Consider the following 24,731-nt stretch of genomic DNA (forward strand, 5'->3'; position numbering starts at 1 on the left):
TTACACAATTTTGGGCAATTTACAATTTATTTTACCTCTCTGTGCCTCAGTTTCCTATTCTGAAAATGAGGATGATAATAGTAGCAGCTTCATAGATTGTTGAGAGGATTGAGTTAATACATGCTAAGTACTTGAAACAGTGCCTAGTCGTGGTGTTGTGCTGGTAAATGTTTAACCATCAGCTCTCTGGTGGTAAAAAAAAAAAAAAAAAAAAGCACTCTGATTTGTACCATTTGCTGATTTCAGTGGTGTAAATGCTCCCACCACCAATGTGAAGTCACTGAATGAGAAATAAGGAAGTGTCCCATCAGGTCTGAGAGCCAGCACACCATTGATGGCATTTCCTGAACTTTGTATATGCAAGTTCACTCTATTAATCTTTTTTCTATTTTTGGTCCCCAGCATGTTTAACAGAATAGTAAAACACGGGATCGACTTCTAAATAATTAGACTAACAAGCCAACTACACTCACCAAGTTTGGCTGAGCACCGAGGAATGAGGGAGTCCCCTCCACAGCACCGTCTGCTGTGCATGATGTTGTCAAGTGTCTTTAGAATGATGCCATGATAATAACAGCTACCATTTCAAAGGACTTACTATATTCTAAAAACTCTATCAGGTGCTTTCAATACCTCATTCCATTTCATCCTTGCAACAACTTTGTGAGATTGGGAATGTAACTCCCAATTTACAGATGAGGAAACTGAGACTCAGAGGTAAATAACGTGCTCTTATTCCACCACTAGTAAGTGACAAAGCCAGGATTTAACCCTGGTCTGGGAGACCAAAGCTCACGCTCTAAGCCACTACACTAACTGCCATGACTCTTTATAAATTTTAAGGTCATTTTAATTTTGACTGTTGGTGCCAGTAGGCAGCATATCCTAGTGGCTAAGTGGATAAACTCTAAAGCTAGACCAGGTTCAAATACTACTCTGCTATTTATCAGCCGTGTGACCCCTGGCAAGTTATTTAACTTCTCTGTGCCTCAGTTTTCTTCGTCTATAAAGGGGGAAATTATGGTATCCGCTTTAAAGGATTGTTTTGAGGATTAAATGAACTGATAAGTATGAAATATTTATGACAATGTCTGGCACATAGCAGGTTCTATATAAATGTTTATCAAATGCAAATAAAGTTCTCGTAGATGAGGTGAGAGTTTCCTTGAATTTCAAGACAGAGAGAGTGTGAAATCAACTCAGGTTCAACAGCCAAGCCACCTAGTTCACTCTCTGGAAAAGATCCAGGCAGATGAAACGAAGCAATATTGGGACTGAAGACAGGCCAACACCAGGCCTGGCTTTCCTTGCTCATGCGCTCACTGCATGCTGACTTTCCAGTTACATGGCCGCTATGGAAACCACAGTCATCACAGGGAGAGCACAGCTGACATTATTCCAGGCAGGTTCCTCAAAGGTGGCTATTAGTGCCCCTCAGAGGACACATGATGGAAAGAAAACAGGGGTTTTTATACGGTGATAAACTCGTGACTTAAGCAGCCTTCCCTCAATTACAGGTAACACAATTCCACTTGGCTAACTGACCCCAAACGAGGCCCCACAGGCATGGCTCTCCATCACGACCCTCCAAATAATAATTAAACCCTCCTCTTGAAAAGCAAAAGCTTTTGAAAAATCTCATAAAGATATAGGCCCAGGTGAGGTTGCTGTATCCGCCAAATGGAGGGGCTTTCCAAAGGTACTTGGTAGATTTTCATTGCGTTCTTCTTTCCTTTCCAAAAACAGTTAGTTAAAGGCAGTGGCAGCAATACAAGTTGGGTGACCCAAACACACCCCAAAGGACTATTTTGCATAGGGCTGGCAGCACCCCTCAAAACCCTTACCTGGACATGCAGCCATTTAGTCCATCGCCCCCCGCACTGTACTTATCACGTTCCCCAGTAAACTCTATATCCTTGGGGATTACTTTTGCTGTGCAGAAAGCTTAATAGGATCTAACTACCAACTTACAAGAAGACCAGGGGTTAGAGGAAAGTGGTAAATGATACCACCAGGATGCAATCAGCAAAACTGGAAAATTCTATAGGATTAATGACCTGCTTTCTTAAATAAATAAACAAGGGGTGGAGAGGGGAACTGTTATGGATTCAAAGAGACTGTAGAGCAAGATCAACCAAATGCAATGTGTGGACTCTGTTTTGGATCCTAATTTGCACGAAGCAATTATAGTAAGTCATTTTGAGATCACCGACACGCTGATTATTTGATATTAAACAATTAATGTTAATTTTTAGGTGTGTTAAAGATACTATGTTTTTAAACAGTTCTTACCTCTTAGAAATACATACTGAAGTATTTATGGATGAAATAGTGGGATATCTGGCATTTGCTTTAAAAACACTCTGGGCAAGGGTGAGGGGCATAGGGTGAGAAAGTCCGTCCTGATGAAACCAGATTGACTACATGTTGATAGTGGTTGGATGATAAGTACGTGAGAGTTTATTATACTAGTCTCTCTAGCTTGTACAGTGTTGAAGATTTCCATAATAGAAAGTCTTTCCAACTTTCTGAATCAGAAACATAGGAAGACTTTCTAACTCCTTTCCTTCCCTCTTCCCTGCCCCATTCCATCTCAAGGGCTGATCTCTCCTACATACTACAAACATCTCACCTCTCCACCCACCAGCAACAACCTTAGTCAAACCCTCATTCCTTCTTTCCTGTGTTACTGTAACAGCTTGCTAACTGTCCCCAGTCTCAAAGCTCCTGAGCTATCGTTCTCTCTCCCACCAGAGTGATCTTTCTAAAATACAAATCTGATCAAGGCACCCCGGGCTTACAACCTTCTGATGGCTCATCTTCACCTACCAGGAAGTGTCCAATCATGACCCATAAGGCCCCTCATGATCCATCCCCTGCCTGCATCCCAGCCTCATCTTCCCGTCTTGCCTTCACATGCAGGAGGTTCCAGTGATACCAGGAAACTTTTCATTCATTTGACAAGAATTTATTGGGCCCCTATTATTAGACAAACACTATGCTAAGCCTAGGGATCACACTGACAAACACCGCAGGGGGAGTCCCTACCTCACGGAGCTTACATTCCAGTAGGGGAGACAGACAATGCATAAATAAACAATAAATGGTGATAAACGGTAGATGCATTCACCTACAATCCCCAGAGTTTGCTCTGCTCTTAATCTTCCATGTCTTTGCATATACCTTTTTTGCTTTTCTTTGGAATGCCCTCCACACCAGCTCCCTTCTATCTGCTGAATGCCACTATCTATTCACCCTTTAAGATGCAGCCCAACCATTGCTTCCTCTAGGGAACCTCCCCTACCTCCCTCAAGCTTGGTTTTTCATCATTGTATTACCAACACCTTGTACATTGCCTAGGCCAAAGTAAGTATTTAGTAAACGCTTATTGAAAAAATGAATGAATGGACTGATGAATGGATTTCTGCCTTTCTTAAACTGGCTTTCTTGGGCTTTTGAGTCGTGAGTGATAAGAACAGATGTTATATCTGAACATTATTCTATATCCTGAAGCACTTAGGATTATGATGTACACTTTGCTAGCCAAGTCATTGAAAATGGATATTTGCTTAAAGCAAAAATTTCTAAGTGTTTCCAGTAAATTGGGTTATGTGCAAAAACAAAAGTTGTACCATGAAATACATTGAATTAAACAAGTTATACTGAGTTGTTTTTTTAACTTCAGGATTTCTCAGAGCCCGTAAAATGCTAACTGGCGTTGTGACCCTCCAGGATGAGACGCTATGTAATTTTCCAAAACATGTTTGACCAACAGATCCTTTTATTCTCAGGGGAATCTCAACAGACTAATGTCACGAAGACCACGTTTTAGTAAACATTGCTCTACCTGACACCCTCCCTAAGAGTTTGCCTTCATTAGTCCATGTGACTTATCTTAAAATAAGGCAATACAACAGGGCTTTGCCACCATAGCTATGCAATAGCAGGAAAGTGCTGAAGCTTTCTGTTCCCTTGCCTCCTGATCTGTTAAACTATGGTAATAATGCATGTCATCGCTAAATCAGCAGAAAGGAAAGTCGCTTACAAGGATGGGACATGGAGATATTATTGTGGTGGTGTGTTCTTACCACTATTTACCAGCTTTCTCCCTTTCTGTCTTTATTTCTCAATCTCTACAGTAAAGGTAGCAATCCTTAGTAATTGAGAAAATGGTATATCAATCAATGCTCATTAAAACAAACGCACAAATATGAAAACCTCTAAGGACAAAAATCGGTAGCTGCTAAGGCTGCTTCTAGGTACTTGAAAAATGAAATAAGTGTAGACAATATGCCATTTGGGAGAAGAGAGGTTCTTTAATACAATGGTTTGCATTGTTTTTGAAAACACAAAGAATGCGATAAAATATATGTGAATGTGTGATTTTACACATATATATGAATACCCATCTTACGCTATCACATGAGAAAATAAAATTGACGAGGGTTTTCTTTTCAGTCCATGTCTTTGTAGCTTAAATGATGACTAATCTTACAGATTAAATCCGATCACTGGATTATTGATATTAATTCTTTCTCTGGGTTGACAGCTCTAGGATGGAAATGTCGTAAAAAACCACTGAAATTGACTGAGCCCAATTAAGCAGGCAGGACCTGAGCGGACACATAAAAAATACATCAATCACAGCTCACAATTTTATTTTTAAGTCAGAATATTTTTGTAACCAGAGAAGTAAGTTTAAACACTTTATTAATAACAATCCTATTTCACATGATGATTTATGTGATGATTTAAGCTTTACTCCATTGTTTTAAACCTAACTTGTCAACAAATTGTAAAAATTTTCTTAAAACTCTTTTAAAGCACAATTTGACCAAGAAGTGTTCAGGCATGGAGGAAGCTTTATCATCTTCAGTGTTGCAAGCCCTGCTTTTAGTTAAAGCTTCTAGTTAAACAAGGGCAAATCTAATCTGGCAATTTGCAAATAGGCTCATTTCCACACCCGTTCATTAATGTGCTGATTAGAATCATAATGTAGAGTTGGGGGCATCTTAAAGTCAACTCATTTATGGAAATAGTCATAAATTTAGCACATCATTGTTTAAATAGAAACATTGCGTGATTATTGAACGTAGGAAAAGAGTGGATTTTACGCAATCAAGGATGGAGGAGCGTACAAGTTCCTTGGTACAAAGTTACCTAGGGTGAAGTGATAAAACCTGACGTCAGAAGCAGTGAAAGATGTCCAGAATCAGTAAGTGGTAGAACTCACAGATTCCAGTAAGACTGGTCCCTAACCAAGTGCAGAAAGCAGCGGGAAAGCAGGAAATGGAGGGCTGTGGGAGGAGAAGGAAGTCATTAGACGGAAGTAAGATTGGCCATGAGCTGCTTATTGTTGAAACAAAGTGGTTAATATACGGGATTTACTACTTTTGTATTTGTATAAAACTTCATGATAAAAATGTAAAAGTATACATACTTGACTTGTAGCAAGAAAAATACTAATTTTAAGTGAATAAAAAGTAAATCAAAGGCAAATCAAGAACTATGAAAGGAATATATTGACTATAAAGAGGAAAAGAGGGAAAAACCTTTCCGGAGAAAGAAACAAAGACTGCATAAGGAATATGTAGAAGAAAACCAGGATGGACTCACCATAACAAGGACAACAAAATGGTAACTATGTAAGGAAAGGATGTGTTAATTAACCTTATTGTGGTAAATATTTCACAATGTATGTGTGTATCAAATCATCACATTGTACGCCTTAAATTTACAGTGTTATAGGTCGGTTATATCTCAATAAAGCTGAGAGGGAAAAACGAAAAGTAAACCAGGATGGAGAATATTGGCAGATGTGTTTTGATAGATAACACATTTTTGAATTTCAAGAAAAAACAATTATTATTGAAGAGCACTATATGTCTGAAAGAGTACCAAGAAAAATGTACAGAGAGAGAAGATACACATTGCTGGGACAAAAATTACAGAAAGTATTTAAATCAAAATTCTCATGAGAAAGTGAGTGAAATAAAAGAAAGAGAATATAAATTCCCACATGTGCAAGGAGGACTGTGAAGGCAAAAAGGTCACTTCAGAAAGTTCCAGAAATTTCTTTCCTCTCTAGGACAGCAGACATCCCACCAAGGCCAGCCACCTTGCCCCCTCTGCAGCCTGTATTTCTAATACATCCCTCAGCATTCTTCTAACTGGCTCAGGACAGGGGAGGGGAAGGACGACGTGCACTTCCAGGTTCTACCTCAATGAGTACAGCAAGGAAGTGACAAGGGTGCTGCTGTGTTGCTGTAAGCCTTAAAATATTTTGCCACTGACTTTTTTCCTGAGTTTTCAGCATATTCCTTGTGACTGGCAGAATGCCTGGCATCTAGGCATTATTTCTCAATAAATATTTGTTGGGTGAACAAAGGAATGAATGGGTAGATGTATGAAAATAAATGTATGGGCCACAGAATTTCCCTTACATGACACCATTTCCACTAGACGTCTGGGTCCCATGAGCTGTCAGACTGCATCCAGTTCCATCTCATCTTGGATTGAACCCATCAGGAAATTGGTAGCTTCAATTTCTCCCTGTCCCTCACCCTTCCTGTCCAATGAGTCCCCAGTGTCAACGCCACCTCCTAAATATGTCTCAAATCTACTTCTTTCATTGTCTAGTTGGACCCTTATCATCTCTCGCCTAGACTGTGTCAGTAGTTTCCTAACTAATTTTCCCTTCAACCTTTTCTTGCTCCAATATCATGCTCTTAACCACAGGTTCATCATGCAAATTCCCTTATTTAAGGTGTCCACTGCTCCCCATAAGTCACAGGATAAAATCAAAGGTCCTTAGCACAGCAAAGGCTTTCCACAGCCAGAACCAGGCTGCATTTCCCAAGATTCCCTCCACCCACCCACCAGTTCCCTCTGCTTCCACTATATATGGCTTTATTTGTGGGGACCATGCTGGTCTTGCAAGTGCTTTGCTTATACCAGAAATGCTTTTCTCTCTCTTTCTCCAGCCAGGGCACTCCACACCCTCCAGGCCCATTGCAAATGTCATCTCCGAAAAACTTTCCAATCACTCTTTCCTCTGTTCCTACTGGCATTTAGGTCCTAGGCTTTTATAATACTTATCTGATCATCCTAAAATTATTCTTTGACTTGTCTGTTTTTCCCTCTAAACAATAAGCTCCTAGATGGCAAATATTGATTCTTATTCTGGTCAGAATCTCCGGTGCCCAGCAGGCACCTGACATATAGTGGGAATTCAATACATGTTTGTTGTATTAACATAATTTACATTTGGAGTTGAGGTGAAGGACAGAGAAGGGAAGGACCCAAGATAGAGTCAAAAGAATGCTCTGAAAAATCCACAAGTTTCTTGAAAAGAATGTAAAGGGAGATATATGAACTGAATACGTAAAGTCACTAAATTAGCAAATGTCAGGAATGTGGCAAGCTTCCAGGTCAACTAGTACTCTACTGTTAGGAAAAATGAGAGCTTATCTAAGTTTTCCCACTGTAGGATATCATTCTATCTCAAAATAATTTTTTCCTCATCCAGCAAAAGGAAAAATTTGATCCAAGAGGAAGATGATGCCGTGGATTTGAGACCTGAGTTAGAAAGAAAAAAGGAAAGAAGGAAGTGAAGGAGGGGAAAAGGAAGAGAAGAAAGATCTAAAAAGATAAATGCAATGACCTAGTTACATCAGTAATTTTATTTCCCAAAATTTGGGGACCCAGTACTTTTCATGGCCTGCTACTAATAAAAATCAGAACACAGACACCAAATTGCAGTGATGTGATTTCTCCTCTCTCCTTATTTCTGTCTCTGCTAAAGTGTCCTTGATTTCCCCCCATTAATTGCACACCAGCTCTTCTAACATACAGAATATCTTCTAAATTACCCACTGGTGTGAGCGATAATGTAATGTGTGAGATGAATGAAATGCTCAGCTCCTCAAAGCTCCCCAAATACTTTCTTTCAAAAATGATCCACTATTTTCTTAGCTTGAATAGTCTTTTCATCCCAACCTCAGTGACTACCAAAACAGTTTAATGTTATTAGAATATCATCAAGTTTCATTATGTTTAATAAGAGATGGTGACAAGAGATAATTTTAAATACATTTTCACCAAAATTAAAATCACAAGTTGTAAAATTAATCCTAGAAGTGTCAGTTATAATGTGATGTAATTTCAGTCTTCTTACTCTCGTTAACTGCTCTGGTATGGAGCTCTTGCAATAAAATTATAAATATGGCAAAGAAGCTAAAATCTCGAATACCCATCTTCATTCTTGATAATGAAAATTGTGGTTTGCCTCATCGATTTATTTGCCACTTTAAATGGATAATCTAAAGGAAATTGATTGACATGATCAAATATCTCATTGTCTATTCATCATTTGGTGTATATATGTAGAACATTATTGGTAGGCCCAGTGTGAACTAATAAGAAAGACAGAAGACATTGATGCCCACCTTCCCCCATTCTTTGTAACTAACTCACTTAGAGAATAACCTAGGGAAGAATCAAATTAAATGTGATTTGTACGTATTTATTCATATCTTGTTTCATGTCAAAAAGGGTATTTGAGTTTCCTTTTTAAAAAAATACGTATTTTATTCTTTTGTCACGGTTGTAAATGGGACTGTATTCTTGATTTCTCTTTCTGCTAGTTCATTTTTAGTGTGTAGAAATGCTACTGATTTGTGTATGTTGATTTTGTACCCTGCAACTTTACTGTATTCGTTAACTATTTCTGATAGTTTTTTGGGAGATTCTTTAGGGCTTTCTATATATAGAATCATGTCATCTACAAATCGTGACAGTTTGAAAAAATACATGAAATACAAGAGTATAAAACAAACAAAAGAACAAATTAGGATGAAAGGAAAATGAAAGAAAGCAAACGGCTAGGTGAACATTCCATTGATAGAAGTGGACTGTAAATGAGGCAGAGAGCTCCCTGAGGGCCAAAGCAAAAAACACAAACACACACACACACACACATGCACAGACACACACACACCCCCCAGGTGCTTTGAGAGAGCCAAGCTCTTCTGGAGCTGAAACTCAAATGGTGCTTTCCTGGAACATATAAAGGGATGCTGCAATGTTTCCTTGACAACATCATCTCTATATCTAATGGAATTGCCAGTTTCATGTATCTTAACTAATGGCAGAGAGGCAACAAAAGAGGCCAAAGAAAGATGGTCCAAGCTTGCTGCTTTCTATTCCTTATCGCCCAGGAGCTCATTATCTAGTTGGGGTCTCCAAGGCGTCCAATTAGAATTACGGTCCCCATGATAAGAGCTATGGAAGTCGCATGTACAAGGTATCATGAAAGCACAATGAAAGAGGTGACCCTTGTCAAAATTCTAAAGGAGGAAAACGAGTTAGCTTAGACTAGTGGAAGCAAACTAGTGGGGCACAGGTTAAATCTGATCTTCAGCTACATTTTACAAATTGAACCAAGTTGCTAATATTTAAAAATTCGGATTTCCCAATTCTCTGAAAAATATTGGAAGATTTGTCAGCATGGAGCCCACATTCCTGCATAACAAAAATTGGCTGTGACTGAGCAGCAGCCTCTTCTTTAAATACAGTGAGCACTCTCCAGTTCGTCCCAAATGCCATCCGGTCCACTTCAATCATTTCGTTTGCCTTTCTTAGCCCCATGGACATTCAAGGAATAAGTGAAGAAAAGGTATCTTGGTTAAAAAAGAAAAAAAAGTAACAGCATGTGCACAGGTACGAAACAGCATGGTACCTTGGGGAAACTGGAGTGAAAGGTGCATGTAGGAGTGATGAGGGGGAGGCTAGGGTGGCCAGCAAGAGCCAGATCCCATTCAACACAGCATTTATTACAGGCAGAATCAAATTTGCCACACTGTTCTTTTGCTTGCATGGCCCATTGACTCCACTTGCTGGGAGGAGCTCTTAGGGTCTAATTGTTGCTGTGGTTGTAGATCTTTAATGGAGAGGCTCAACTGGGTATTTAACACACTCCTCTGTGAGAGGTTCCCTAGGAACGTTAGCATTCCAGACTTATATCTTGATGTCTTTGCTGCCACAGGGTGAGTTCCTCACTTGAGTGTAACAGTCATATATAGTCCTCAGGAATCAGTGTCCTCTGGACATTTCCTCTGTCAGAAAACCCATGCTACGGTGGATCTCCCCTACTCCTCTCTGCAGACCCAATGCTGAGTGCAAAGACTGCCTCCTACATGAAATCATCTGCTTTTCATCCACCTGGAATCCTTTGACTCCCTTGTGGAGAGGAATACCAAAAATACTTCCAAAATGAGAGCATGTGTCTTCTGTTTGACATTCTTCTGCATCCTGTACCCTTGTATCTCAGCCACCATTCAATCCACAAACCATGATTGACCACCTACCATGTGCCAGACATTGTTTTAGGCACTGAAGAACTACATTCTAAAAGACAGAAAATGGTCTTGATCTCAAGCAACTTGCATACTGGAAGAGAGATATGTTTACTTATAAACAAATAAAATCATTTCAGCTGATGATAAGGACATAAAACACAGCGAAATAAAAGACCATGGCGGAGGTAGGGATGCCCACTTGGAGATGGGGTATTAGGAAAGGGCTCTGTGAAGAGTTGGCATTTCAGCTGAGACCCAAATAAAGTGCGAGAAGAAAACCAGCGACGGGAACATCTGAGGGCAAGGTGTTCCAGGCAGATGGACAGCAAAGGCAAAGGCCAGGAAGCAGGAACAAGCTTGGCAGGTTTGTAGAACAGAAAAGAGGTCAAAGTGGCTAGAGGGTAGTGAAAGAAGGAGGAAGAAATAGGAGGTGAGACCAGAGAGGTGAGCACTTTAGTGCCCTGTGGACTAACTAGACCAGGGGTCAGCAAGCTATGGCCCATGGATCAAATCCAGCCCACCATCTGTTTTTGGATGACCATGAGCTTTTTAACATTTTTAGTTAGTTGGAAAAAAATCAAAATAAAAATATTTCATGGCATGTGAAAATTACATAAAGTTCAAATTTCAGCATCCATAAACAAAGATTTATTGGAGCACAGCCACGCCCATTCACTTATGTATGGTCTATGGTTGCTTTCGCCCTACAACAGCCATTGAATAGCTGCAACAAAGACCATACAGCCCCCAAAGCCTAAGATATTTACTATCTGGTCCCTTACAGAAAAGTTTGCCAACCCCTGAACTAGACTATGAGCTTCTTAAGATCTATTCATTCATTTAACAAATATTCCCTGAGGGCCTTCTGTGCCAGGCATTATATCGTCTTCTGGGGAAACATGGTGGATTAAGTCATACAATGGAAGATTCTGAATTCCAGTAAAGCTACATTAAATACTGGTTGAGAAGGAAGACAGTTTTCTTTGAGTTCAAGGATTTACAAGACTCCTGTGACCCACGTCTTCCTCCCACTGAACAAGGGCATCTGGCCCCATTTCTATCAATCCAAAAAGAAGAGAGAAGCCAGATCCAGAAAAGTGACCAGCTTCTTATAGAATTGTAGCCAATCAGCAAAATCTAAAGGGTCTGAAATATGTTGAGTCAAACTTCTCTTTCAGAGCAAATTCAAAAAAAGAAGAAAGATGAAGTCCTCAGAAACTGAATATTATTTAGCAAGCGATGGCAAGTGTTCTCACTGCACTAATGAGTCATTAAGTGAGGCGTTTGGGAACTGGGGAGGCGCTATAATTAGGTTATCTGTATTTTTAACACAAGAAAAATAATCCAAAGCGGCATTAACCAATGCAGCTGTATTGGAAGGGAGACAGCTCTCTGCAAGTCTCCAAACAGAGGGGAATCGTTTTTAACAACTCAGAGCTCAGCTGAGCAGTTAATTTAACAAAATGCTTGAGAACAAGCCCTCAGCTGTTGGTAGCCATCCGTAACTGTCTCTTAGCTTTACCCTAACCAGAAAGCAACACGCCATTCCAAAACACCAGGCCTGTACAGATATCAGTTTAGATGGAGTGGAAACAGCAAATCTGATCATAACAAAAGGGGAAAAGAAATGAAGTGAGTGACAGGTTAGGGATTTCACGTAATTAAATTGTCAAAGGCCACAAAAGGAATGTGAAAATCAGGGGATATCACCATCATGGGGGAAGAGAGAGGGGATTTAGTAATAAATACATTTCTGAGGAAGATGAAGAAAAAATAGATGTCCAGATTGCTCATTTTTGGCCTAATGAATAAATCATTTTGCCCCCCAACCCCCAATGCACCTGCTGCTTTGAAAAGTCCTTCCACACCAACCCAACAGTAAATGCCTCACAATGGCTCCAATGAGGCTGGAGTCTGGCCAATGAAAATTACCACTCTTCAACCAAGATAAACATCATATTACTTCATTACCCTTTTAAAACATATGCAAATTAAATCCATTATTCTTTTTTCACCCAGAAATGAAGTTCGTTTGGCTGGAATTCAGCGATTCCTTTTGTTGCAGTTGACCATGAATGGATGAACTTGATGTAGATGGTGCCCACTCCCCATCTTTGAATCAAACATTAATACCATTTGACAGTAATAAATAACACTTATCACAATGGGGATGGAATAATGATTTTCCCACTCAGCTGGCTCATCAGAGCCTATCAGCTGACAACTGCATAAATGAGATTAGCATAACAGCTGCCTATGACAAATGTATCTAAATCCTTCTAATGCCAGCTAGTGCTTTGATCTCCCTATCAAGTCGATGCCAAAACCCAAATCCATTTCTGCAAAATACATCTTGTTTATTATAGATACATATGTATGTCCCAGCACAGTCTGCAATCCCAAGACATCCTTAATTAAAAGAATTGGGAATATTGATTGAAAATTGTCACCTCTGGCTTTGAACTTCCTTCCATGACTTTGCTGAATATTTTAAGAAATTTATTCTCAAAATGGAGTTGTTGCTTTGCTTTCCCATACTTCCTCTTGAGTCGCTCACCAGAATGTAATGAGGTCCCATTCTGATGTTTTCAAATGAAAATAATTACCATGGTTTCATTTTGATTATTGCCTTTCAGAGGTATCAGGTTCATAAAAATTTAAATCAACTCCAAGTAACATAAGCCACAGTCTTTTACTTCCTATTACACAATCACGGTGAAACACAGACTTGTTCTTTGTTTAGGAATGCAAATGGGGTTTGAGATCAAACCTGAACTATAATGTCTTCATTTATCCTTCTCAACAATCCAAGTTGCTGATGAGGGTAACACGAGGAGCAGTAAATACACATTTTTGGCATTCAGGTCCCTGCAACCCTCAATTTATTCTCCTCCTGAACTTGAAGTTGAAGCAAGACAGGGTCCAGTGTTCAGGGAATAACACATTGGATGTTAGAGAGATTAGAATGTAAGGAGTTAGAAATTCCCTTAAGAAAAAGGAGGCAGTTTGGAAAGCAAGATTAACACGTGAATTGAGTGTGGGTCTTGTTATCCCATCTTGGTACACACCAAAGGCAATGAGTAGCCGTAGCTGGTTCCCTCCCCGCTCCTCTGCGTGGAGCAGTTTAATCATAGCCACACCACAACACTCCTCCAAACTATTAAATTAGTCAGTCAACAGTCATTCATTCATACAATAAATATTTATCAGGGGCCTGCCGTGTACTATTCTAGGTGCTAGGAATATCACAGAAGCCAGATAAACAAGCTCCTTGCCCTCATGGGACTTACATTCGAGGGAACAGATCTCAAGCGCTCTTGAAAAATGACTGCCTGGAAGCGAAGAGAGACAGGACACTTTTCAGATCACATGTTAGAAAAGATGTGAATAGATTTCAACATTTGCACAAATATGGGCAGTCATAAATAAGAACAGACGTAGGGCCTTGAAGGAAATACAATTGATTAAGACCACATTTTAGGTCTGACTTTTGAGCACTTTTTAGACTGAGGCTGAGACTCCTCTGCAATTAATTAATCAGACCAATATATAGAGCTTAATATGAAACAGCAGGGGATATTCATTAATTTATTCAACAAATGTGTATTGATCAGCCACTATGTGCTAAGGATACAAAAGTGTTTGAGGCTAAGTCTCTGCTCCCTGTGGCATACCATCCAGATGGCGGAATTAGAAGCACAAGAATGACGTTACAAAAGCAGAAATCTACTAGGTTGGGAGGAAGCAGGCAATGCAGGCTGGGACACACGGAGGAGGATCAGTGGGCCGAAGTATACATCAAGTAATAACAACAAAAGGCAGGCAGGTCACAGCAAGAATTTTAGTAAGATCCAATTAAACAAAGTCTTCGCCATTAACATCAGATCCCACTGTAGTCGTCATAAAGTTGTTTGTAGTTGGCTGGACGTGTGTTTCTTTATATTAACTCTTAGTAAACCACCTATGTTTCATTGTATAAGGTGGGACCAACCATGATGAAGGATTCCAGCAAGTGTTATGAGGGTAAGACTTCATATCCTACCCAGAGAAGGTAGATAAGAAAAGTAATAAACTTAGCAGAAAGGTGTTAGAATGGAATCTAGTCCTTGTTGCTTTTGCTGCACACGAGCTAGACATTTGATAGATATTTGTTTGTTGACTGATATTTATAATAATGGTTCCATTGGAAAAGGCTCTGAAAACCTATTAGTACTTACATGCATTATCTGTTGTTGGAATAAATATTAGGTATCACACAACCAAATCCTGCTGCTTTTCAAATATATGTGGACGATGCTATGACTAACAAAATATGAAAGATTTTAAAGCATCATTGAATTTGTCATAGCTCTATTAAAGTGTATATTTTCTCAGTCCCTAGACACAAAAGTACTACAATCATAAAATTAGCATTAAAAATTGGAGTTTTCAGGGGCTGGCCCCATGCTGTAGTGGTTGAATTCGGTGCACTCCGCTTTGGCGGCCCAGGTTTGCGCGTTCAGATCCCAAGCACAGACTTACACCACTTGTCAGCCAGGCTGTGGCAGTGACCCCCATATAAAGGGGAGGAAGATTGGCACAGATGTTAGCTTAGTGACAATCTTCCTTAAGCAAAAAAAGAGGAAGATTGGCAACAGATGTTAGCTCAGGGGAAATCTTCCTCAGCAAAAACAAAAAATTGGAGTTTTCATATCGGAAAAAATTGGAAACTTCTGGTCTATATGTTGAAAATGCCATATGGGAAAATGATCCATTCTGTGTTATTAGTCTTAACTAGCTAATGATTCAGAATAAGCAAGTAATTGATCCGCTTGACTTCATAGAATTCCATCCTTCGTATGACCCCAGGGACTTCTATTTGCTTCATATCAACAGGCCATAGGAGATAGGGATATACTTGAAAATAAAATAATGGAATCAATAGATTCAGTTGTTAAGACGCTCATATGTTTCCATTTGAGCCTTGATTGAAACCTCTGACTGTGTTTTTGGTTGGTTGGTTTGCATTCCAAGTACTTGCTATGTGCCTGGCACCTTGATGGTGCTCTGGAAGACAAAGTAACTTCAATATCATGTTTCTGACTTCAAGGCACTTACACCGCAATTGGGGAGAAAAGATTTATACCTAAGTTCCAACACAAGACAGGAAGAGCTAAGTACGTTAATACGAGCACTCTGAATGGGAAAATCGTCCCAAATACTGGTATCAAAAAGTCTGCTGGAGGAGATGACACAGAAGGTGTGTCTGGGAGACTGGGCTGCACAGGTTTCAGGAACACTAAGCAGTCCAGATTGGCTAAAACCTCTGGGGACAAAAGGACAAATGACCCAAATTTTAAGACCAGTTGATAGAGAGTCTTTATGACCGCCTTGGAAGTCGGCAGGCTTTGGGGATCCATTACCTACTTCTTTTTTTTCAAACTACTGAGTAAGGCTTTATTTTCTTCGCATAAGAAGAAGTCTGGAGGTGGTCAGCCCAAAGTTAGTACAGCTGCTCCATGATGCTGTCAGTTTCCTTCTATCTTCCCATCTCATCATTCTTTTTTTTTTTTACTTGTGGTAAAAAACATATAACATAAACCATTTTTAAGTGTACAGTTCAGGAGTATTAACTATATTTACATTGTTGTGCAACCGATCTCCAGAACTTTTTCATCTTGCAAGATTGGAACTCTACCCATTAGACAACAACTCCTTCATTTCCTGGTAACCGCAATTCTGCTTTCTGTTTCCAGGAATTTGGCTACTTCAGATATTTATAAGTGGGATCATACAATATTTGTCTTTTTGTGACTGGCTTATCTCACTTAGCATAATGTCTTCAAGGTTCAACCATGTTGTAGCATGCCACAGGATTTCTTTCCTTTTTAAGGCTAAATAATGTTCCACTGTACGTATAAACAATGTTTTATTTATTGAGGGACAAGTGGGTTGCTTCCACCTCTTAGGTACTGTGAATAATGCTGCTATTAACATGGGTGTGCTGTCATCCACTTTTGAAGTAGAGAAAGTCATAACCGCATAGACAAACAGCCGTCAAGATTTAAGAGTTTTTACCCGGCTCAAGCTCTCATTGCCTGTTAAATAATAATAAGTGAACAGAATGTATTAAAATGTACAACTGGCTCTTGTTCAGACACATGTGACTGGAAATACTGGGGAGAAGAGCCTGTCTGGCCACCCCCCCCGCCCTCCCACACCGAGCTGGCACAGCTTCCTTGCCAGTCTCCTTGCCTACCAATCTCAAAGTCTAGGCTGGCTGGGTTTGCATGACTTCACTGCTTCCTTTTTCAAGGGTGAGACTTGGAGCTCATTGGTTCATTTGTTCATGTGCTTTATTTTCTCCAACCGATACCGGCATTGTCCACTATTTAATCTAGAAATACAAGGAAACATGATTTGTAACTGGGATCCGTAATTACAGACACTTGAGATGTTTGACAAACATAAATGTTGAATTAACAAGAAGTCCCTATTTCCTCGAAAAAGAAACTTCTGTGATGAACTCCAAAGGAAAAAAAAATTTTGTCATCATCCTATGATTTTTAGGGGTTAATAAATATAAACTCAGAATTAAATGCCTAATATCCATGATTTCCTCAATTGCTTTCTTCAGGACTTAGCTCAAATAGTACCTGCCTAGTGATGCGTTCCTGACCAAACTCTCTAAAATTGTACCTCCCCAACCTCCTGGCACTCCCTTTTTCCCTTCCCAGATTTATTTATTTTTTCATAGTCCTTATCAGCATCTAATTTCCCTATTATATTTACTTAATTACGTTCTTCTGTCTCCTCATTCTAGAATGTTCCCTGAGTTCAGGGATTGTGTCTGCTTTTTTCTCTCAGTGAATCTTTTTCTCTTCTTTATCCCCAAGTGCCTGGCACATAGTCAGCACCCAGTAAATATTTGTCAAATAAATGAATACCTAGGTTATAATCTGAAGATAATTGTAGTAAACACCTTTTGATATCTACAATAACCCCTTTTTTCAGAGAATTACCCCTGTCCACAGACTTGAGTCCTGGCAACCATGTTTGGAAAACAGTCTCCCATGACCACCGCTGTGTAGACCAGGAGAGGACATAACCCTAACTTAATTTATCAGATTACCTCTCCCAGAATTCAGAACTGGGACTGAGAGATGCTAGTCTGAGGCTCCACATGTGGCTACAATTGAAGTGGTACTAAGAGGGGCTGTAAGGCAGAAACATTAGGAGAGCAGCAAGGAGAGCCCAGCTTCTGCAAGAGAGTGAGGGGCTTACGAAGAGAAAGGCAGAGATGAGAAACCGCATGACCCCAGAGGGAAACCGAAAGAATCGGCCTTGGTTCTGGACAGTTTTTTCGATTCTAACCCCAGCCCCTCGTGGATTCCATCACCTACCCCTGGATACTTCCAACAAATTCCCTTTCTTGCTGAAGCGAGCTTGGTGTGGGTTTCTACGTCTTACAGCTAAAACAGCATTCACTGGGATAGCGACATAAAACATCTCCTAGTGCAGACGATAAATGTGTTTGCATTCATCAAAGAGATATTTCAATGGGTGCGTGGTCAAATAAGTGGTCTCGCCTTTTTTGTACTTTGTCGCTTCATTTAGAATCACTTGGAGCAGGGTTCCCTCTGCAGTTTGAGACAGGGCTCTTTATATGGCTTTTTCATATGATAATGTAGAGCATATTTTCAGCCCAGCCCTCAATTAATGGGCATCATCTTAAGGAGATATAATTATAGCAGCTATTTTGCTGGCTCTTAACTGAGGACAAAGCAAACAGTGTACTAAGAAATTACATCAATGATGACACTTAGAACAATGCAGGGACAAGGGTCAGTCAGCCTAAAGTAACCACACATTCCCATCTGTAAGCTTTATCCTCAGAGGAAACCCTAAACTGAAAAGACACAAGGATTGTCGGGTATTTTTCTTGGATGGACAGATTGTGGTTATTTTAATAGGCTGTGAAATGACTGATGCTGGAATAACCAACAAATCCAAATAAAATAAGGAAAAATAGCCTTGATCACCCATGAGTCATAGTCAGTAAGCACCAGTTAAACCCACTGAAAACAACTTAGGTAAAAAAGTCGATTGTTTTTTGTTTTGTTCTCGTCTTTTTTGGGGGGAGGCGTTAATTTAATGTCAGCCATTCAAATTCACACTGGAAATTTTTATCTTCCAGTAAAGATTCAGTATTTCAGTAACGTTGACATTTCTTTGTAGTTTAAAATTGCGCGAATGTTAGAACACTGTAAAAGTGATTAACACTGGTAATGTATTCTCTCTTAATGCCACAGACCATCAGCGAGCGAAACAATTAGGGAACAGTTGGTTTGTAGTCTAATTATTTATCCGTCTCTGTTGGACAAGAGAGAAATTTGACTTGGTCAATCATAAAACTGACCAAATTGCAACACACATCTTCTGCTGTAAAATAATTGCATTTCATACCCACGGCAAATGTGTTTGCAAAGTGGGGGAATAAGAGAAAATAATTTCACGAAGTGCAAGAGATATGTGCCAGTGGAAAGCTTCCTAATTCTTTTTTTTTTTTTTTCATTTCAAATACTACATAATGTTCACTCAGACAATTGGGTTTGTGTGTAAACACAACCGACTGGTTCTCATTGAAAAGATCCTTTTCTCACTCTTCAGCTAATAATATTTCCCTTTTGTTCCACCTCATTACTTCGAGCGTTCCTCCACTGTTCTAAGCAAAGTAATTTCTCTCCCTCTTCACTGTCCGCACCTTGACAAATATTTGCCAACGGTTATCATGCCCTATCCTGGTACTTATCATGAAGCAAAAATCTTCAGTGTCTTTAATACTTAATAACTAGGCCAGGGTCTTAACTGTTTTTCTCCCCTGCAATTTCAACTGTCTAACATGTTATGGTAATTACCTAATGCAGTCCTCTGCGGCTCAGTGTGGAATTCAAAATTCATGTTGCTCTCCTTGGCAAATGCTGTCTTGGGTGACACTACTCTGAGAGGTTCTTGGAGCCAAAGAGCCACCACTGTGTCCCAGACAAGAGACTTTGGTCATGACATCTAACCCGGAAGAGTCTCACTCCTGCCACTGCATGGCTTTGAGCAAGTCTACTTCTATGGGTCTCACTTTCTTTTCCTGTAAAGTAAGGGTTCAAATGGATTGTCTGTAAGATGCCTCCTAAACCCGTGATTCTAAGGCTAACCTACATTTTAGAGTATTCTTTCAAAAACCTAAATCTAGTCAAGTCATTCCCTTCTTGAGAGCCTTCGGTAGCTTTCCCTTGCACTTAGAATGAAATCAGACTTCTTTACAGAGCCTACAAAGTGCTGCACGGTCGAGCCTCCACCACATCTCCAACCTCAGCGCATCACCCTGTCCCTTGCTCTTTGGTTGGTTTCCTCCATATGAGACCCTGAAATAAGGATAGGAGTCCAAGTAGCTTATTTGGAAGAGGAATGATAAGGGAATGGGGAAGAGAGGCAGTGAGGGGAAGGACGCCAATAAAAGGTATCTTATCAAGGAGCTTACTGCAATGAACGACTGAGGTTCAGTCCCACTGAGGACTCTCGGAAGATGCTTCCCAGTAATCCCCCCTGAGGGGTGGGGAGGCTGGGATGTTTATCCACCAACTCCCACTCATCATAGCTTGCAAACAGCTCCTGGGGCATCAACTCCCTGGCACCCCCATCCAGCCCAGTATCTTGACCCAGTATGCCAGGGAAAGCTGCCACTGTATACAGGACCACTAAGGGCTGAGGGCATGTAGGTAGGGTACTGACACCTCCGCTGCGCCATGGTTTGCTAAAATCCAGCCTAACAGGCCTTCTTCCAGTCCCGCAGACTTGTCATCCTGTCCTCACTTAGGGCCTCTGCATACACAACTCACTCCAACTCCGTTCCCTCCTTCTCAGTGTAAGCGGCACTTTCTCAGGCAAGTCTTCCCTGACCACCCTCGTTAGGCTCCCCTCCCATTTTTATTTTGTTAACACTCCATATTTGTTTCTTTCATAGCATTCTTCATACTTTGTAATTATGTTATTATTTCAATTTCTTTACATATATATACCCCACTAGGATATAAGCTGTCCTCGGGTAGGGATCATGCCTAGTTTATTCACCACTGTATAGCCAGCATCTAGCTCAGTACCTGAAAAATGGCTCATACTCACTAATTGTTCTCACGCAAGTAAACTTTTGAAAGCCCACAGTTGTTTGTAAAAATCATCCATTTATATTGAACAAGCGAAAATGTTTTGGTGAGATGGAGAGAAAATGTTTTGATTCATCATTCTCCTACACGTTGAAAAGTGCTGATTTCACTGGTCTCCGGGAGGAGACCATGCCACGGGTACTTTGGCTTAAGTAACTTAGGTAAGCACCGACAGTGACAGATATAAGCAGGGATGCAGCAGACTAAAGCAAGCGGAAGACGGGATCCCGGTATAGGCCTCCTAGGCTCCTTGGCTTCAGGCAATAATTATGTCTTTCTGAGCTTCAGGTGTATTTGCTCTCTTTTTGGGGGAGTTTTTAATTTTTTCAATTAAAAGAGAACAATGAGGAAATTGGATTATCTCTTAAGTCTCCCCTTAAGCTTCAATTCTCTCAGTCTGTTAAATGGGAAACATAAATTTGGCCTTTGCATATAATAGGAGTTCAACAAATATTTGTTTTTTAAATGCTTTAAATATGCATTGCGAGCCAAAGTACAAGGAGATGAAATTCTGCTAACTGAATCTGTTTCTGCATCTGCAAAAAGTGGTGGTCTTACATAAGTCAGGAATGGCAAATACTTACTGTACCACTTTAATCTAATTCTGTGCTCATGGCAGACATCACTAATCAATTGCCACACTCTTTACCAGATCCAAAATGTGGCCTGAGAAACCTGATAGACACTACCTGACCCAACAGATCAAGGTTAACATTGCCAGTGATAAGTTACGTTGAAAGTAGGAGAACATGATACGATGTGATGAGAAAGGCATGTCCTTCTTTGGTGTTCTTCCCCAAAACCCATAAGCCCAGTCTAAACATGAGAAAAACATTAAGACAAATCCAAATTGAGGGGCGTTCCAAAAATACCTGACTAATACTCTTCAAAACTGTCAAGGTCATGAAAAACAAGGAAAGACCAGGAAACTGTCACAGACCAGAGGAAACTAAAGAGACAAGACACCTACATGCAATGTGGGATCTTGATGGGATCCTGGACCAGAACAGGGCATTAGGAAAAAAACAAAACAAAACAGATAAAACCTGAATAAAGTCTGGAATTTAGTTAATAGTAATGTACCCATGTTAATTTCTTAGTTTTGACCAATATAACGTATTTATGTAAGATGTTAACAGTAGGTCAAATGGGGTAACAGGTATGCAGGAACTCTCTGTTATCCTGGTGACTTTTCTGTAAATCTAAAATTATTCCAAAATAGAAAGTTTATTCAAAAAAGGCCAGTGAACCAGCCCCCCTCACTAACAGTGTCTCTATCCTCTTTGAGCTTCACCTTTCTCATCAGTGTCTCTTTAATCTTTTCAGATATTTTAATGCAGACATAGAAGATTGAAATTAAATACTTACCATGAAATACTTGCAGTTAGAACATCTTGCTTGGGGCACATAGTAAGAGATAAATAAATGATTCCGCCAAGCCCGGTGTTGATTTTTCCCCACTTTCAAGTAATTTGAGCGGCTCTGCAGTCACAGACTTTCCTAAATTAATGCATTTTTAAATTTTTAAGCTAATTTTCCAAAGCATCTTTGACTTACACCCAAATTTAATTGCAAAATCTGAGACCTGAGCCCAGGGAGAATTTATGGAGTACTTTGATGCTAAGGAATCGCTGCCCCTAACACTAACAATCAGCTAAATTGCTACAAATCTTGTCTTAATACCCTCCAGATGACATCCGGGCCGTGGCTAGTCTTTGTTAGATTCATACAGCTTTTCCCTTGAAGACACATACCAAGTGCAGGAGTCAGGCTTTCTGTGTACTTATGGATCCCATAATTCATTGTCAGGGTGAAATGGGCTGCTTTTGAAAACTTCGAGACTACAGCCTTCACTTTTCAAATTGTGTAGCTAGCAGATTTCATTTACAGTATATTGCAACAAGTCCCTGGGAGTTTCCACCGAAAGCCATAAATCAGAATCAGTTAAGAAAAATGTTCAAGAGAATTTCCCATTTCTGCAGATAGACAAGGTTGAGAAATAGCAGAGGTAGAGTTATATAGTGTGAAATGACACTTTCTAAAGGGCTCTTTTGAGCAATTTATTAAGAATTTGTCAGAGACATGCCAAGTGCTCATCAGTGAATTAGGCATGTATTATAATGCTTATTGTAGCATTAAAAGATCATGATACTTATCACTTAGATTGTACTTAACATGCTCAAAACATTTTCAATTCTAATTAAATATTCTCCCACGTGTATCTGTGTAGAGAAATAACCATTTATAGGAGAAAGAAATACCCAGACTCACAAATAAAAAATCCATCAGAGTAGGCTTGGGAACTTGAGTACAGTATTAAATATGTAGGCAAATGTATAACATCTTGAGTTCCAGCCAGAAGTCTAAGTTGGTTCCCCAAACAACCATTTGGAGTTCAGTGTTCTCATCAAAATGAGCCTTCATACTTTTTTTCCTGAAGTTTTAGCTGCCCTAGACAGAGTCTTTTGAGGTTTAGGCTAATTATATGGAGCCAAACAGGAAAATCAAGAGATTCCATTTTCTCAAATGTGGTGTTTGTCTTTTCAGAAATCTAGCTCAATGCATAGGGGTTCAACATGTTCCACCTTCCTGGCTTCCTTTTCTTTCTTTTTCTTTTTTTCCAAGTTTTAAAAGGGCATCCTTATTTCCCAATTGGATTGATATTTCAGTAGAGGGAATAACCAAAAGGTGATTCCATCTTCACAGGTGATAATTTTGCTATTTGAAAATATACAGTGAGGATTTTTGCTGAGAGAAGATTGAGATTCAAAATTCAAATTCAGCCACTCAGTAAGGAGCTTTAATTTTAGTGTTTAAACCATAAGCCCCAGAGGTAGGCAAGATGGCGGTATTTATCCAAACGGAATAATGCATAACCTTTGGTCCAGGCATGGGACTTCTAGGAATCTAACCCAAAGTCACCTCATGTAAGAAGTGCACGTATAAGTGTGTTTACTGAAGCACTGTTCATAGTAGGAAAAAATCTGAACTCTCCAAAATGCCCCTAGATAGTGAAATGTATAGTTCATCCATCTGATACAACACCAGAAAAGCATGAGTTAGAACTATTGTCACATCAACTGGCTATGTTGATACAGAGAATCAGCCACCACAACTTTACCCAGAAGGGTAAAGAAACAAGAGTTAGAGTTTTTCAAAAGCTAAATTACTTGGGAGGCAATAGAGTGTTGTAATTAAGCATATGAGCAACAGAGCTAGATGATCTGAGTTCAAATCCCAGCTCTGCCCTCCATGTGACCTTGGTCTAGTTGGCGAAATCCACAATCCTCAGTTTCATTATCTATAAAATGTGGATGATATTAACAGTATCCCCTCAGTAGAGTTCTTATGAGAATTAAATGAGATAATACACGTATTTAGCACAATGCCTAGCACACAGGAAGTACTCTATAAATTTCACCTATGATGATAATACACAACTAGAAGGGATCTGAGAAACTACTCAGATTGTACTTTGTGGAGTAGCAGCAGCAGCACCTGGAACTCACTGGAAAGCAGAATCTCAGGCCCCACTCCAGATTCACTGAAAATCTGCCTTTTTAACATGATCCTCAGATGACTCATTTGCATATTATAGTTTGAAATTAGTAAGTCTAGAGTAGGGACTGAGATTCTGCGTTTCCAACTAGCTTCTGGTCCACGCACGGCCCACACTTTGAGTAGCATGTTAAGTTGGAGAAGTACTGTCTTAAGGATTGCCCAGTTCTGCCCACTCATTTTTACCGATGAAGAAACTGAGTTCTGAAAAGGTTAACTGACTTGTTCAAGTCACACACCAGTCCATAGTAAGCCTGGGACTCAGATCCAGCGTTCCTTATCCTGAACCTTATATTTTGAACAAAGGTTTCAGATTGCAAATTGTCAGACCAACACAGTTCTCTAAGAGCACAGTGGATGGTTTGAAAAGGACTCGCTATGAATTCTGAGAATCTGTACGCATGTCAAGGTAAGTGAGACCCTAAATGGTTGTTTTAATGAAGGCAATGTTATAATTCACGCAGAGTCACTGTTGTACCTAGCAAATTCATAATTAGAGGTAATTTTGCACCTGCTGTCACGAGAAGATGGCATTTCCTTTAATTTAGCTTGATGCCTTGATTATACTGTAGGAGCGGCAGGAGATAAGGCAATCTCTCACTCGACTTCTGGAGAAACA

The sequence above is a fragment of the Equus przewalskii genome, chromosome 3, assembly GCF_037783145.1.
Source record: "Equus przewalskii isolate Varuska chromosome 3, EquPr2, whole genome shotgun sequence".
Lineage (NCBI taxonomy): Eukaryota > Metazoa > Chordata > Mammalia > Perissodactyla > Equidae > Equus > Equus przewalskii.